This window comes from Cuculus canorus, chromosome 5, assembly GCF_017976375.1.
Source record: "Cuculus canorus isolate bCucCan1 chromosome 5, bCucCan1.pri, whole genome shotgun sequence".
NCBI classification, from domain to species: domain Eukaryota; kingdom Metazoa; phylum Chordata; class Aves; order Cuculiformes; family Cuculidae; genus Cuculus; species Cuculus canorus.
Window position 1 is genome coordinate 56,269,184 of NC_071405.1, and position 14,557 is coordinate 56,283,740.

At 46.0% G+C, this 14,557-nt stretch overlaps 1 long non-coding RNA gene across 1 annotated transcript; it reads right to left on the reverse strand.

The window, feature by feature from the left end:
* Positions 1-854: 854 nt before the first annotated feature.
* LOC128852329 (uncharacterized) lies at positions 855-7,178 on the reverse strand. Its single transcript, XR_008450090.1, has 4 exons — positions 6,972-7,178; positions 5,907-6,004; positions 4,146-4,206; positions 855-3,786 (listed from the first exon to the last, which is right to left on the reverse strand). It is a non-coding gene; the product is annotated as an uncharacterized LOC128852329 (long non-coding RNA).
* Between the last annotated feature and the right edge of the window lie 7,379 nt (positions 7,179-14,557).

A 14,557-nucleotide genomic window follows, 5' to 3' on the forward strand; every position in this document is an offset into this window, starting at 1 on the left:
TGTTGGAAAATCTGTTGTCCGAAATGCAGATCCATTACTCGGTGTGTGGTAAGACCATTTCTACATGACTGAGAGAGACATTTCTTTATTTAGAGTTCGCGCAAATTCTGGACACTCTGGGAACAGACCCTTCACATTTTGGACAACAAATCTGCTCGACTCACACTAAAGGACAGATTCACCGCTAAGTCCAGGGGAGCAGTCTGCATCCCCCAAGGAGCTTATTGGTGCAGATCTTGTCAGCACCTCTGCAGGCACTCACTAGGAGATCTCCTTTTTTTGATTAGAAACAGCTTCTGCAACACAAAAAAGTGCCTGTGGGAAGACAGGGATGCTGCTGACAAGAAATGATGTTTTGTTGGACATGAACCGGAATGGAGCACTTCGTCTCAACTGCCTCTAATTTTTCATTTTAAGTCAGGTTCAGTATCAAAATGAACTTCCCCAAAAAGGCCTCTCTTCTTTCCTGTGCATGGGGCTTGCGGCTGAGCTGCATTTACTGAGAACAACGTGGACCTTGCCCAAGCTTTATGGGAGCTGGGCAGAGCTCCCAAGGAGCACAGCCCAGAGGAGAGAATGGGACCCAAACCCAAGGAAAGGTGCCGCCTGCCTTAATGTTAAGCAGACTAGAAACAAAACATTCATGTCAGCTCAACAAATTGAAACAAAACATTCCTACCTCAGAAACGTCAAAATGCTTCACTTTGATCCAAAAAATGTCAAAACAGAATATGGAGACATTTCTGAACACAACTGTTTTAATTCCAGGAAGTAATTCTTTCCTATTTTCTTGCCCCAGTTTGTTCTGTTCTGGAAATCAGAAGCAGAAATTCAAGATTTCACATAGCTCTACTTAGAGTCAACTATCACAGCAGGGACCAATATTGCCGACACACGCATGTCTGTGTGAGCACTCTCACTTGCACATGTGCACAGGGTATGTTCACTGTGCCTTTCAGCCTGGTTTCATCACCCATAAAGCTGCCAAACCTCCAGCCCCATGACCAGAGTATGCCCTTCAGTCTGCAGAAGGTCCCAAGCGTCTGGACATACCCAGTACAAGCATGCTGCTGAACACAAGCAGTGGCTGTCCACAAAGTGTCCTAAACAGGGTGTTTAGGATATGCACAGCCATCACTACCATCACCGCAGGGCTCATACACAATCCAATGCCCTTTGGAGTCCTCCTGCTCTCAGCCAAGGCAGATATGGGTTTTGGTCTGGACTTTGTTTGGTGCTGATGTGAACAACAAGGAATTAGTTTGAATAATCCCCTGCTTTAAGGAGTAATGCTAAAAGCAATGCTCATCGAAAGAGAAGAGGGAGGGATGTGGGAATTTCACAACTTTAGTACAATTTGACCACTGATGTTAAATTATATTGCTGAGGATTATGGATCCTTTGCCCCTAGGTATGGTTAAGAGCATGCTAATGTGGAGAAAGGTTACACACTGATAAACATACGCTGCATGACAAGTGTGAATCCACAGGCCTATTTTCACCTCAGTAAGTGTAATCCTAACACTGCAATATGGCAGGGGGATTGGAACTAGATGATCTTTAAGGTCCCTTCCAACCCAAACTATTCTATGATTCTATGATTCTATGATCTATAACAATTTGACAACTTCATGTGGACTGGATTTACAGTGTTCTTGCCCTCCAGTCGAAGGATGCAACATGACTGCCTGTGTCAACAGCCTCTTGGAGGAAGTGCTCCCCCCTCTCTGTCAGGTATCCGCCAAAACACAGAATAAAGTCTTCCCCTGTGCTTCCCCTGCCTAAGCTTTTTAGTCATTCTGTGTTTCCCATATGCTTGGGATAGCCCTCTCCTTCTCGAAAGTTAAAAGACAACCTAAATCATCTTTGTGCATTTATTTTTCACAATCTTTCAGTCACAGACTCTCCATCATATATCTGCAAACAGGGGCCCTTGATGCCAGGTCCTATCTCTTCAGGTTGAGGTGTCTGCACATGGGTACGCTATGGCTTTCTTGCAGTGGTGGGAGAGTTGATATGGCCAGACAAGCCATGTATACCTTAGCCCTCTGGAGCAGGCTGGCCAGGACTGAGTCTCAGCAATCATCTCCTGCCAGACTCCCAGCGTATGTTGCATAGGTTTCCCTGCTACAGACCAGTCTTTCCCTGGTCCCCTCATCTGGGGGAACTTTTCTGCATCTTGGTCTCCTCCTTACCCGGGGAAAAAGCTTCTTTAAGTGTTTCTCAGTAGGCATTACTGCAAAAGCAGCAAGTCTCATCGGTCCTGAATATACACTATTGCACCAGGAGATATATTTCTCTCATTTTGTAAAAATAACCCCTAATAATTCATTCTGCTGGTTCCTTCTGACTTTCCAAACTCATTCATCCTCTAAGCATGTAAAAATAAACTGCAGGAACAATTCATATTGCATCTACAGCTAAACAAACTCTCTTGGGTTCCACTGTTACCCGAACAGTACCCTCCAGTCTCGTTCCCTGTGGGTTGGCAGTAGCACAGTGCTTGCAGGCTCTCTCAGAGGCTTGGATTTGATGCAAAATCAGTCTCCTTGCTAAGACCTTGCAGTCTCTTCACGAGGCTCCTGCAAAAGTCTAAAAGAACATCCAGAAGGCCTTATCCATCACCAGGCTCTCCTGGACTGGGAGAAAATAGTCGATCCGAGATGGGCTGGCTTCCAGGTGATGATTGTTCCCACCTCCTAGAAACAGCTTGCAGCAGCCTTGCCAATTGCTGGGATGCATCCCTAAATATAGGAAGGTTTTAGGCCTTAAAATGTGATGCAGATGGTTAAGAGATAGTCCTTTTAGGGATAAAATTGTAGTGACATTTTGTGGAAGCAATATATCACCTTTGAGAACTGAGGCATGCATTGTTTTAAAAATAAGAGATAATAAGATAAAATAAAGAACAACCACGGGAACACAGAAAACCTGCATGTAGGTTTTGTTCCAAAAGTCTCCCCAGTGAAGTTTCAGATGTGCTGTGTTGCCATGATCCCCCTCAAAGATTATTTCAAGGCTTTACTAATATGTGGATCATGAGTGTGGCTGTTACCATGGGCACATATTTAATCAAATGGAGCCTGATTATGTATATTACCCAATTTGGCACTTTGAGAGAGCACTTCAGTGATGATTCTTCTGCTTGTCTGACAAATAACATGATTATTCAGTAAGCTGCATATGTTTTAATGTTGCGATTTTGTTCTTTGGTAAGAAACTGTCAGGCTAATGAAAAGTGCTTTTCACTTGCAAAGGCAACCAGATTCAATTAATTATGTTTAACAATCTAATAAATATATTTAGGACTCTTCATGCTATGCTCAGTTACCTTTAAAATAACTTCATTGTTAGTCACCAAAAATGAAATGTTCACTTTTTTTCAAGGATGAGAGCACTCTTAAAAATTCAGTTTAAGATTATAAATTACAATGCAATTAGCTCTAAAAATTGATGTTAAAATTGATGCTTGTCTTTAGCTTTAAGACTGAAAACAAAATTTTTATATGTGTCTCAGATTTATGGGAGGTGCAAGGAATTTTTCAGGAATGTGTCAGGAACAAGTTGGTGATGCTAATTCTTATTCCCTCACTATATAAACAAAAACGCAGAAGATTCTTTCTTCTCCCACCGTGCTACAATGCTCCCTGGCATCAGCAGAAAACAAGGCTTTTCCTGTGACACCCATGGAAAGAAGGAGATTGCCAGCAGAAAGACAGCAGGGTGGGTAGTGACCGAGGCTGCTTGCAGAGTCGAGCCATGCTTCAAATCATCTGTGACAATAAGCTGAGAGACAAAAAAGGAGAAGCCTGTCAGACTTGGGTCAGCAGGAGTCAAGCTTTTGGGGAGTTGAGCAATCCTACATGCACAGGTACTAACACCTCTCTTTTTCTTCTCTGTCTTTCCACCAACTCTTTACTCACATAATTTTCTCGTCAGTATGTTCAGGGAAAGGACAGAGAAAGAACCCCTGGAATTTGCCCTCACCCCATGTTGTTTTACCTTCCATCCCCATCACACCCACACAGCTGCCAGCAGAAGGACATGCTGTCATCGGGAGAACCCGCCAGTTTGAGCGGCCTCTTCCTTCCCCTCTTCCATGCACTGAACAGATAATGTAAGGAGAAAGAGAGCTTGTAAATTACCAGGTGACTAGAAGCACAACCCCTTCCGTGCTTTTCTTCCTATGACAAGGATTCTTAAGGCCTGCAAGAGACAAGTAAATATGTGAATCGTAGAATCACTAAGTTGGAAAAGACCTCTTAGATCATTGAGTCCAACCATTACTATCTGCCATTAAACCATGTCCTTGAGTAAAAAGACTTAAGATGATGGGTGCAGGAATGAAGTGAACTGTGCTTAACAAAGAAATGGTGTAACAGAGTAGGAAACCACCCATAGAAAACCATGCAAACTGTGAGGGGTTTAGTTAAGACTAACAGTAGAAAAGCACGATCTACCAAAGTCAGGACTAACTAGAGGCTGACAGATGTGTCATCCATTTACAAGAAGGACTGGAGGGAGGATCTGGAGAACTACAGGTCTCTCGGTCTGACCTCAGTGCCAGGCAAGGTCATGGAGCAGGTCATCTTGAGTGCTGTCACACAGCACACACAGGACAACCAGGTGATCAGGCCCCATCAGTGTGGGTTTATGAAAGGCAGGTCCTGCCAAACTAACCTGATCTCCTTCAGTGACAAGGTCAGCCGCTTAGTGGATGAGGAAAAGCCTGTGGATGTAGCGTACTTGGTCTTAGTAAAGCCTTTGACACCGTTTTTCACAGAATTCTGCTTGAGAAACTGACTGCCACTGGCCCAGACAGGCACACCCTCTGCTGGGTAGAAAACTGGCCAGATGGCCGGGACCAGAAAGTGGTGGTAAATGGAGTTAAATCCAGCTGGAGGCTGGTCACAAGTGGTGTCCCCCAGAGCTCAGTGTTGTTCAATATCTTTATCAATGACCTGGATGAGGGGCTTGAATGTACCCTTAGCAAGTTTGCAGACAACACTAAACTGGGAGAAGGTGTTAATCTGCTGGAGGGTAGGGAGGGTCTACAGAGAGATTGTGACAGGCTGGATCAGTGGGCTGAGGCCAACAGGATGAGGTTTAACAAGGCCAGGTGTCGAGTGCTGTACTTGGGACACAACAACCCTGTGCAGTGCTATAGGTTTGGGGAAGAGCAGCTAGAAAGCTGCCTGGCAGAGAAGGACCTGGGGGTGTTGGTCGACAGCTGACTGAATGTGAGCCAGCAGTGTGCCCAGGTGGCCAAGAAAGCCAATAACATCTTGGCTGTATCAGAAACAGCGTGGCCAGCAGGATCACGAAATGATGGTCCCCCTGTACTCAGCACTGGTGAGACCGCACCTCGAATACTGTGTTCAGTTTTGGGCCCCTCACTACAAGAAAGAGATTGAGATACTTGAGTGTGTCCAGAGAAGGGTAACGAAGCTGGTGAAGGGGCTGGAAATCAAGGATTATCAAGCACTGGAGCAGGCTGTTCAGGGAGGCGATTGCATCATCGTCTCTGGAGGTGTTTAAAAGACAGGTAGATGAAGTGCTTAGGGATATGGTTTAGTAGTGGACAGGTACTCAAAGGTCTTTTCCAACTTAGGAATTAGGATTCTATGTTTCTATGACTAGCTAAGATTGTGGCAAGGGGACTGAGGAAGTAACTGTCAGGAGGACCTGTGTGATGTCCAGATGACAGATCACTGATACAAGCACAAGTTGTGGCAGATTGGCTTTGGGAAAATTCATTTGGAAACCCATTGGAGAACTCAGTTGCTGTTCAGAGAGAGGACAAGGACCCTCTGCCCTTCCAGTCCCGGTGTGGAGGGGCGAAAGACCCTCAGGTCAGTGCCACTTGCTCACTGTCATCAGCTCGAGTATCCTGTCTGTCGACTTACCTGGTGTGGCTGTGCTGTGTTCAGATGGGATAGTCCTCCTCCAGATGATCAATTAGCATGTGAATGAGCCAGTATGACTGGTGTTTGTATGGCTGTCACTGTAGAGTTCAGGTTAGATGCTGATAGTGTATAATTGAACCATTAGTAATAACACACATAATAGTAGTTGGAGTATGAGAGTCCTAGTAAAAGATAGGATCGTATCATTGAATATTCCCCATGTTGGTTGTCATCTAATTCAGCCAGTGGTCTCTGTGCAAATCAGTCTTGAAGTTCCCAGCTTCAGCTGCTTTGTGACACCAGGCTCCATGCAGCCTTCCCTCCCTCCACCATCCCCCACATCATTAAAAACAATTATACTCTTGTCCCGTGGTGTCCAGGTGCCACAAGACACCTGGTAAGTCTCACCTCTAACAACCCACTCAGCTGTGCTGGAATGGCAGTACTGCAGATGCTGCCTGTGGGGCTCAGCCTGCTCCCACCAAAGGACCGGACAAGCTGCTGGAGGGGCACCCCAGCTCTGCTTAGCTACCCAGGGCACAGTAGGGAGCCACTTCTTAATCAGAAGTGTTTCACCACAGATCAGCACACCCAGCTATCTGTATTTTCCCTGGTTTGTAATTTTCCATCAACCTCCATTTTCCTCCAAATCTCTTCGGTGTACCAATTAATACAGAGGGTTTTGATTTACTCAGGCTGTCCAAACCAGCAATACACTAATACCCCCCACAATCGCTGCCAACAGCTCGTAATACATTTTAACTGCTCCTTGGCCTTTGATGTGTTAGCCTTCTGGGCAACATTATCATTACACTTTATATACCTCCGTAGATGAATGCAGAGCCGCACAGCAGCTCACATATGCTAAGTGCAAGCTAGGGTTTGCTTGTGTCTGAAAGAAAGTGCGTTGTCTTAAGAACCATGCAAGAATTGTGCCCCCTGTGCTAGCAAAACCCTGAACAAGCCCAAAATAAACACCAGTAATATCCCGCCTCTGGAGAGCTTATTTTCAAAGTGAATGAGCAAACATAGGAAGGAATGGGACAAACCAAAAGAGGCACTTACCTAGGGATAAGCCTTAGCAGGAGAAAGGAGTCCTTCCTAGTAGAGTCTGAAATTGAGGGCACCGCACCGGGGTAAGCAGATAGTGTACCTTGCACACGTGCCCATTCTGGAAGTAAAAACACCATTCTAAGTGAAGCATTGGACACAGCCAATTCAGGAAAATATAATGGGCAATTTTTAGGGAAGCAGGGGCATTGCAGTCCCAGACTGGGGCATTCTTCACAACTTTGAGGCCATTTATGGCTTTGAGGCCTCTCTTAATGGAAACAGTTACAGTTGCATTTCTCAGGGAACATAAATCAGCATGGGTGGCGTCAGGCTGATGACTTGGAAGGGCGCTCAGCCCAGCTAGGAAAATGTGAAAACATTCAAAGCCCTGAGAACTTCATTGGAGACGGTACAGGTTAGCCAAGGGTGTTCCACAGTGGCGACACAACTCACAGGTGCTCGCAGAAGGGGGTAGCTACGTGTAATGATGGGTACACAATGTTAATATGGGCGTGCATAATTGGGGCAATTGGGAAGTGGAGCAAAGTCATTTCTAAGCACAGTTGTTGGAGTCTCCAAGCCTGGCCAGTGAGGGAGGAGATACTGGCCTTGTCCAGCCAGGCTGTAGCCTCTGAACTTTTCCACTGGTCTTGTGCTTTTCTCTGGCAAAAGGTGATAAATGGCTCCCTCAGTCACTGTGGTCATCCTATAGCTGCAGAACGAAGCCCTGTTCATCATTGCCCTCCTCTATCCAGACAGCTGATAGTTTATTTTTTATAATTCAAAACTATCTTTGATTGAGCAGGGCAAAGCATAATTTTCCTATTGCCGGCATCATTCAGGTGTTCAAGGCCTGGTTCGATGGGGCCTTGGGCAGCCTGATCTAGTGGGATGTCCCTGCCCATCACAGGGGGGTTGGAACTGGATGATCTTTAAGGTCCCTTCCAACCCAAACTATTCTATGATTCGGTGATTCTATGATTCTGCAAAGGATACCCTGGTCTGTGCCTACACAACAAAGACCTTGGTGTACGAAGCATGGTGAGACCCCAGTCCCTCCAGTTCTGCTAGGCACTCACACTGGATTAAACTAGGACTGCCCAAAAAAACTGGGAGGAAGGCAGAGAACGGAGTTGCTTGCAGCATGTTGCTACATAGGTCCCTATAAAAGGAATGAACCCTTCCCCACTCCCCTTTGAAAGCACCAGGGGATAAATAGATCACAGAGAGGAGCTATTTAAACAGGTTCAGGGGGGACCTGATTTCAAGCAGGGCTTGGGACATGGAACAATAGGCTACCATTTTGAAGCAGCTAGAGCCCAGGGTGCTCTTGACAATGTGATGGAAAACACTGTCACAGGATATGACCCTTACTTGCAAACTAAACGGGCCCCTGAGATTTCATTGTGCAGTGGCTGCTGACATGCAAAGCTAGTGCTGAAAAACATAAACTGTGCTTTCTAAAAATATAAAAGAGTAGTGCCTGAGGGAGGATGGCTTGGGATGGGAGAAGCAGAGGGAAGAGACTGGCATTGTTGCCGCATCACTGAGGGGTTTTCGGGAAGGCGCTGTGCCTTTCCATGCCCCGCTGAGAGCAGAGTCACGTTGAGGACCCCGTTCAGAGGAGCCACCGTGCTATACAAACAAGCCCCCAAAGGAAAGAGGTCACAATCCTCCAGCAAGTTTTGCAGGCTGGAGGTACTCCTACAAGCAAAGCTGTCAGTTTGCAGCCTGGCTGTGACTGAGCAAATAACAGGGGTGCTGCTACCTCTGATGAGCTCCTCGGGTCCTTCCCCACCAGGACAGAAGGCTTCAAGACCTTGGGGAGGTTTTGATGCCGGGCAGGTCTGAAGCACATGGCCACATGCATCCGCACAGGGCAGCACAGTCTCTGCCATATGGGCAGTCCCAGCCACCACTGCCTCCAGCTGCCCTTCCCAGGCCCCTAGAGGTGGAGGGGCTCCTCAGCTGCAGGAGAGACCAGTCAAGAAAGAGGTGCAGAAATGATTAAAGTAGCTGGTAAATAAAATTCCTGCTAGAAATTTGATTTGGGCAGAGAAAAACATCCTTACCAGCACTGCCACAATGCCATACACTCAAAAAGTACGCATCAAGCTCCAGAGAATCATGGCTCAAAAATGATAACAGGTTTTGTTCTTTTTTTTAGAGAAAATTATGAATGTTTGAGCTTTTCCTAATTGCACTCTGGTTTCTTGAACTTTATGATCGCATTTTCAAACTTTTCTTCAAATCCCTGGGGGCTATGAACTTCTACATTTTTATTATAAAATAAAGTTGAGAAGCTCACCTAATGCCCACAGCTCTGGGGCAAACAGCAAAGATCAAAAGACTTACATTAAAGTGAGGAGAATAGGAAATACTGGAAATATCGAGAATGAACAGAGTGAACACCCTGCAGTATATGTGTTTCGCCAGTGTTGCACAAAAAAAACACTTTTAGAAGATATTTTGCTGTTTTAACAAACATCATGTGGGTGAAGTATTTTATTTGCCAGGGCCAAGAGCAGGTCTTCCGTGATACCTTGTCTCTGAGAACAATGTTTCTTGCAGCCAAGAGCTGCAAAAAGAAAAGTTAAAACTGAGACTGCTGTCTCAGACTAAAGGCACCAGAGGAGCACATGGTTTCCACAAGCATGTTGTGAGCTCTGGCTTGCTGCTGTTCACAGAGCAGAGAAGGTTGGGAAACATTGTCCACAATCAAACCTAGACCTGACCTTCCATCTTTAGACTGATGCATATAGAAACTTATTGCCCAAAAGGGGCAGGTGTGGACCATCCAACTTACTTCCTTCATCTCCAAAGGCACTGAAAGAACTGTCATATGTGTTCACAGGGATACCTGTGGTACAGGGCAGATCCACTGTGATAAATCTATCAGCCTGTAAAGAGCTTTGTGACCCTCCAAGAGTAAAGGCTGATCTACGTGCAGACTCACTGTCATGCCTCTTGAAAGTAGCTGGCTTGTAATAGCCTGATTATCGATTGCTGCCTTTAAGAGAACGTGATACTCTCTTTTGCATCAATCTAGTCAGCTTTATTTACTGTAACACTTGCAGAAACATTCTCTTGTGGAGATAATGGCTTCCTTTGGTTGCTGTCAGAATGAACAAATGGAAATAAAAACATCCCCCTAGTAATTGCGTCCTACTCTAATTAAAGCAAAACAAAAGCATTGCACTGCTGGGTTTGGCTCACCATTGTCTGGGTGCTTGGAGAAGCCCCCACACATGGGCTGACCACAGGAACACCAGTAACCAAAAGACAGCGGTGCCCAGTTCGTCTGTGGAACTCAAAGCCGTGAGTTTTCCAGCAGCCCAGAAACTCTGCAAAACATCCAAGAAGATGAGCAATATGTTTGGGATCCAGCCTGGAGAGGTGCTGCTCTAGGACAGAGCTGAGCACACGCAGGCCTAAACCACTGCAAAAGGTGAAGGCTGACAATGAAGCACACAAAAAAAAGCAAAGGTTTTTCAACAGTTCTCTTGCACCACTCAGAAAGGCAAATGACTCAGTTCGGGCAGAGTGCAACAGGACTTCAGTAGAATGGTGGAAGAGAGGCAGAAATTCACTTGCCTGTGTCCTATAGCAGAAGTAAGGAAGGAAATAATGCCAGATGTCTTCCCCTGCAAGCAAGCATAACTTCTGCGTGTCCTGCCTCTTCAGTCTGAATCAGCATCCCATTACAACAGGTACAATTGGAAGAAAATGGCAACAAAAGAAATGGGTTGAAAAAAGCAAAAATCTCCTAAAATCCAACCTGAAATGCAGTGGCATAACCACATCACTAAGCACTCACAGAGCTTTCTCTGTAAACAAACAGGCAACCATATCCAAGTATTTCTGTACACCCAGATCTTTATTTAGGATTACTCAATCGATTGTGGATCACACAAGAGCTTAGCCAGTAGTCCAGGACTGACCCAGGGGTGGCTTGGCTTCAAACATCCCTTGAAACAAGGTTTCAGGTGCCCCATCTCAGCTGCAGAGCTGTCTTGCGAAGCCCTGCTGTCCACTGTGCCCATTTAGGGTGCTCCCTCTGGGCCTCCCCTTGTGCTATGGGAGCTGTGCTTTCACACCGGCCTTTCCGTGACTGGTGAGAACTAAAGCAGGCTTAAAAGAAAACACTTCTGTAGCAAGATGGGCTATGCTTCTCTCTTATTAAGCTCAAATCACTTCAGGAGCTTCCCCCACTGCTTTCCCCACACAGGAGACAGTCATAAAGTTGGAAGCAAGATCTAGACCAACCCTAGGCATCCCCTCAGTAGCTTGCTTGGTTCTCAACCTCACAAACAAGTGCAGTGTGGCTGCTGAAGCCATTTCTGCCTCTTGGGGGGATCTTAATTGCTAAGTAAGCTAACATGTCCTCTTCGCGCAGGTCCTAACATTCACAGGAGAGAGAAGTCTGACCTTCTAATACACCCAATCTACAGCTTCCCTGCAAAGTCCGTGAGTAAACACAAGGGTGAGAGAGAAGAGAGACAAAATTATTTCCAGGCACTGCAGTCAGTGATGCAAGGATGCCAAACGAGCAGACAAGAACCAGACAAAGCCATGGGCTCCATAGCGGCAGCACTATTTTCCTCCCTAGTAACCCTGTAACTCCAAAGTATCAGCTTGACCCTCCTAGGTCAATGATGCACTTAAAGACAGCTCTATTTCAGACTGTGTTATAGAATCATAGGATGGTTTGGATTATTATATTTTTTCCAGAGGAGAGATTTTTCTGCCTTATGCTGGGAACGATAATGGCTGAGGGCATCACGACAGAGCTGAGGGACAAGAGGATATGGGGGTCAGCACCTCAACAGATAATTTACTCAAATTGATTTTCAGGTGAGAATTAAAGCTGTGGCTCAAGCTGCTTGGTTACTGTCTGGAGCATTGTCTCAGCAGCTCAAGGACAGTCTCCAGAGCTGTGTCAGGACCCAGGCCTTTGCACCAATACCTGGAAAAGCACTGAGAAGCATGAGATGCACTCCTCCAGGGTCACATAACCCAGCAGTCCCACCAAGAGTGACTCTGATGCACTGCTGCTCTGTGCCCAGCAGAGCACCTTGCTTGGAGTTAATCCCCTTTATGTAGCCTGGCCCTTACGTGCCCTTTATAAGTCTTCCTCGCAGCCACCTGGAGACTCGTTTCTAAGATTAAGCCCTGCTGGTAGTTTCCATGCCTTCTCCTTGACAGGAAAATTTCTCACTTATTAAGGCAATTTGGCAGACCTTCAGATGGGAGCTTGGGAAGCAACAGGAGGGGAAAAGACTGGGAGGTGAGCCTGCCTTTTCATAAACTACCTGGTTCTTCCCTGGGGTTTGCATAACGGTCTTGGGCTTTTTAGGTAATCCTTGGCTATTCCTGACCACCTTATTTCTTACTTCCCACTTTCCTAGCCATGTCCTTTATTAAACTGTCAGACTTATCGTGTAGGAAGAAGAGCTTCATGCCCCTGATGGAGCAATTAAAAGCTATGGAGATAAACACAAGAACAATCTACTCAATGAAATTATTTAAAATAAATAACTTTGATGCAAATGAAGCACACTCACCTGAGCTTAAGGTGCAATTGTCCCTCGCAGGTGTACAGCATCCACAGCTGGGAAATGGACAAGGGACTAGGGAACCTTCTGCCACACAGACCAGCTCTGCCAGGTCACGCCAAAGAGGCTTCTCACCTGACCCAGAGAAAATACAGCATTTTCTGAATAGTTGTCACCCTGCAAAGGTCAGAAGAACAGCAGACAAGGGTCATTTTGCCCATAAAGCCAAGAGCAATGGTCATAGAATCACTTGGTTGGAAAAGACCTTTAAGATCATCAAGTCCAAACACACCTGTCCACTACTAAACCATATCCCTGAGCACTTCACCTGTCTGTCTTTTAAATACCTCCAGGGATACCTCAACCACATCCCTGGGCAGCCTGTTCCAGTGGGTGATAACCATTTCGGTGAAGATTTTTTTCCTGATGTCTAATCTGAACCTCCCCTGGGGCAGCTTGAAACCATTTCTTCTCATCCTATCCCCTGTTATTAGAGAGATGATAGGACAAGAGGAAATGGCTTCAAGTTGCACCAGAGGAGATTCAGATTCAACTAGTCAAGGCTATACTGATAAGATACAGGCTTAAGGACAGTCCTGCTGGCCTGCTGACAGCATTTTAACAAAGTTTCAAGGAAACATAAGCTGTCAAATTTTTATGAGCTGTCTTTTATATCTGGTCTCTAAGGAAGTGAAACAGTCAAGATTAACTAGATGCACCAATTATATACTTAACAAGTGATTGCAATAGACAATAAACAATATCTCTCTTGCCATGGGAAAAAACAAACATCACGGACACCAACACACTTCCTTCTGTGGAGTTCCTCCCCAAAACACCCACCCTCAAGGTGAACCTGCTTCAGCACCACACTGACACCCTTCCTGCAGGCATAGGTGGCAAAGCCAAAACCACCTTCTTTATCCAGGAATCTGGGGTACCCCTTGACCCATGCAAGGATTCCCTTCCCATCAGGAAAGGGAGGTTCTGCCCTAGACCTGCAGACTGCTCCCCATCAAGGGAAAACAGAGACTCTCCCATGTGTCACCAGGTTGCACTGGCTGTTATGGGCTCCTTAGAGAAAACAAAAGAGCTATCACAGCAGTCAGAAATCCACAGCAACCTGTGTTTGCTAACCATAAAAATCACCCTTCTGCAGAAGTGGAGCTCTCTGTCTGGAGTAACATAAAACCCCTTAGGGCTTTTTCACCTACCGAAATGTTTGTCTCAAAGGCTAAAATGCTTCACTCATGCTCCTGGAAACAGCTTTCCTTTCTCCAGAGCTCCACACGCAGCTCAAGGCATAGGCAATGCCCACCTGCCAGCAAGCTCAAATTTAAAACAATCTCTGGTTTAGAGGGCTCCAATCTCTGTTTAGAATAAGCTCGTTTTTCACTGCTAATTGACCAAGGGGTGTGCCAGCTGACACCCTGGGTTCCTCTCTCTGTCTCTGGCTGAGACAAAGCCATCAGTAAAATCACTGGATGGTGCACTATCCCCTCCTCTGGCTGTTGAAAATAAGTGTCACTATACCAGACAGATGCTGATGCTGTGTCTCATCAGGCACTAATTTAGCCCATACAGAGCGCTCTTACATCACTTGTTCTGGGCACAGCTTAATTGCAAAATTAATTATTTTCCTATCAAACAAAAAATGTATAAGAGAGTAGTCAGGAGATTTTTTTAAAGCCTGATGGACTCTATATGGGATTTGAATAAATATAAACAACTTTGCTTCCCAACCGTGCTTGGGACCACTGAGAAAGTAGCACTGCTGGGGAAGGGAGCCAGTAAACACCCGACAGTGGGGAATAGGGACCAGCTGTCACTGGGAAGGCAGGGGCACCAGGATGGGGACCCCATTGGAGCTGGGATGCTGCAGCAGACACGTCTGCCAATGAACCATGGATCACACCACTGCCCATCTCTGGCGACTGCAGGAAGCCTCCAGAACATGCTGGTGGTATCATGGCAGGACTTCCAGCCCTGCTGCAGGGAGCCACCAGGACCGTGTTGAGCTGGAGGAGCTTCTCCAAACCCCCT